Source organism: Corvus brachyrhynchos, unplaced genomic scaffold (genome assembly GCF_000691975.1).
Source record: "Corvus brachyrhynchos isolate BGI_N302 unplaced genomic scaffold, ASM69197v1 scaffold97, whole genome shotgun sequence".
Lineage (NCBI taxonomy): Eukaryota > Metazoa > Chordata > Aves > Passeriformes > Corvidae > Corvus > Corvus brachyrhynchos.
Genome location: NW_008239758.1, coordinates 2,513,791 through 2,517,259, shown reverse-complemented (window position 1 = coordinate 2,517,259; position 3,469 = coordinate 2,513,791).

Below are 3,469 nucleotides of genomic sequence, written 5' to 3'. Positions count from 1 at the left end.
GGGGGCGCCGAACGCCGCCGGCAGCACCGCAGGGTAGCGCCTGGGCTCGGAGCCCCGCCACCCTGCCAGCCCCCCCCGCGGGACCGGGTGCTGGGGCCTCTGCGACCTGCAGCCGTTCTTCGCCTCTGGGTGGGCGATGCTTCGTGAGGATGAGCCGCAGCAGCGCGGGGGTTGCTGATTTATCTTCTAGGAAGGCCTTAGATAAAGACACGCTGTGGGCTTGTGCATTCCTCCCGCATCCCGCGCTTCTGCTTTGCCTAAAGCAGGATAACGGTGATGCCTGGAGCCCACAGCATGCCCTTTCCATCAGCTGTCCTCTTTCATCTCCGCCTTGAACCTTTTGTGATGTCCATTCTCCTCTCAAGTAGACTGTCTGACTATCTAGTACTAGTATGAGTGAGCCCAAGCATACAAGAGTGTAATTTCTTATGAAACATTGTGGTACATGCTTAACAGAGAGGTTTTTTGGCGAGCTAAATCTGCGTCAGGCAAACTTTTCCCAATTCTAATGGAACACCTTTCCAATGCAAAAATAGTTGTGAAGTCAGCTGAAAGGCATTGCATGCATGTGCAGCTGAAAATCTAGGTGAAAAGTTTGTAATAAAATAATAAAAAAGAAGTTTCCTTTCTCAGGTGATCCAGTGTGCCTTTTCAGCCAATAGCCAGATTTTTTCTGTTGTCAGACAGAGGACAAAATTTTGTGTAACAAAAATTGCATTAAAATAGTTATGGTTCTGTAAGGGATGCAGGCTACTTTCTTACCCCCCCATTTCCTCAAAAAGGAGCTATTAGAACTTTATTGTTAGAGGCCTTGATGAATATGCTTTAATTTCTTGCTAACTTCCTCATAGTTCTACAGTACTTTTTTACCTATATTTCGATTTACAATCTTGGCTTTTTTAATGCTTGCCTGATTGAAAAAGGTTTGTGTTTTTAGGTCTGCATGCTGCAAAAATGGATGCAAGCTGTCAGCACTGTTTTTCATGGATCTGATTTTGTAGGATCAGACTCTCTTATTTAATTTCCTTATACCTTGTCACAAAGTAAATAGTTGGACAGAGCAGATCCAAAGTAGATGTGACAGTCTAGGTGGTGAGAAGGATGTACAGAGTTTGAGGGACTAATTGCAAGCAACAAAAGATGATAAGGAAAAACTTCTATTAGAAAGTGCCTGTATTCTTCAGGGTGTTTTAATAATCTGTGTTGTTGTAGAACTCTGAGCTAATATCAAACTGATAAACACCCTTTTTTGCTCAGTGGCACAGAGTGTGCCATCTAGCACGCTGTGCTGACTTGGTGGAAGTTAGAGGCACCTTAGCTGAGGATAAGATTTCTTTGGTGTATATAACTGTCACTCTAACCTGTGCTCTTTGGACAGTAATAACAGTGCATCCAGGAATGATATTTCAAGTGTTAATTATTTTTGGAATCTAAAATGGATTAGGGTAAGTACTTAATTCTCTGAGTTGATTCTTATGCTTAACAGAAGCCTGCCATATTTTATGTCCTTTGCAATAATTCTTCCTTTTATTGTCTATTATCTATGAGTTACATGTCTGCTTAGTAATCTGCAAATCTAGAGGTAATGTCAACATAAATTTTAGGTGTTCTGTATCTTAGTTTTTTTGAATATTACAAATAAGAGTGAGTGCCCCTGGGAAGCAGATTCTTAACAAGGATGTAATAATTTGCCAGATGAACTGAGATGAAGACAAAACAAATTATTAGTTTAGTTTCTTGTTATATCTTTTTTTGTAACCCTGATTTTAGGCTGAGTATAGAGTTCCCAAATTGCTTGGAGGACAGTAATTTTGATAGTTGTTGGGTGAATCCTGCTGGATATTTCCAGTTTAGAAGTTTGAGCACTTTCTTAGGTGCGGTACTGTACTGTACAATGTGAATAAAAAGAATTGTCATTTTAACAGACAAGGTTGGAACGAATTCTTTGGAAGGACAGATGGAAAACATATTTTGAATGTACAGGAACCGTATATACATTATTCATTGTAATTGGAGGACTGAAACACTAAAAATATGATTTTACAAGAAGACATAGTATTTTTTTAACTTGTTCGTCAGTACAAATGCATTTGGGAATCTGATAATTGTAATACAAGTCATAACAGATGCTGGGAAACTTTATTTTCATGTTATTGCAGTTGACTAAGACTTTCTTTTCATTTTGAAATGAACTCTTGCTCTGATTGTAAGGCCCACGGGGATACGTTTTTAGAGCAAACCCTTTACATTTATTCTTTTTGTGTGTTTGATTATAATGACTATTGAAAGTCTTTAGCATTTGAAAGTATTGAGGTTAGTCTGTGTGAATTCTGGACTTGTAGGTTAAAATGAAGCCCAAGATCTGTTTCAATTCTCATGATTTCTCCTGCTTAACATTTTTTACTGCAAGCTGTTGACTGCAGGAGATGTTTGCTTTCATCTGTGTGACCTTTGCCTCATTGTTTATGCCTGTGAGCTGTCCGAATGTATAATGTGATTTTAGAAGCATGTTTTAATTGTAGTAATTATAAATTATTTGGAAGTGCCTCTTAGCTTCTCATTTTAAGACTTTACCCTTGCTGCTTATGTAGTTTGAATCAATCCTGCTATGGAGGCATTAGAGGGGAAGTCTTTTAATACCATCTGTGTTTGGCCTGTTGCAATGTATATTTATGTGCTGGTGTCTCTAAGTGATCAGAAAGCAATCAGAATAAAGGCAGTAATTATTAAAAAACATAACCAGACTCTCTGGTCATGGAAATGTTGCTGGAATCCATTGTGATTCAGCAAGTTAAAATAATAAGCTGCTAGTGAGACAGTTGTCCAGATTCCCAGAACTTTATCACAGATGTTACTGTATTGAGTTATAAGGCATCAAGCCATTATCCTGCTACCCCTTAAGCACCTACGAATGCAGTGTCAGCTTCTGTAAGAAATAAACCATGAAAAATTGGCCATGAGAGGGAAGTTCTTTCTAAACAATACATACTTGAAGGCAACCATTCATATGTCTTTCAATATAAAGTAAAAAATAATTTACTGCTGATTTGATTGGTACTTGTCTGAATACAAGAAGTATCGTACTCAAAGATTTTAGGATTAGTTAGGATTTCTCATTTTCTGATGATGCTAGATGACTTCAAACACTAATGGGTAGCAGTCAGTTGTTAATATTTTAAGCAATGTTTGTCATGTTTATCAGTCTCTTCTCAGTATAATGGCCAAAGAAAGCAATGATTTGCCTAACAAATAGCAGAAATTTTGAAAGAACTGAAATTTCTTCAAGATAGCTGAATTCTGACGTGTTTCTAATTAGGAGACTAATTAAATGTATTTGTGCAAGAATGATTTAATTTCTTTGTTTTTATTACGTTGAAATTATAGCGAATATTGCAGAGCAAAATAGTTGGCTCCAAAATGATTCGTAAAGGTCTTCGATTATAGGTGTTCAATAGGGGATTGAGCTTTT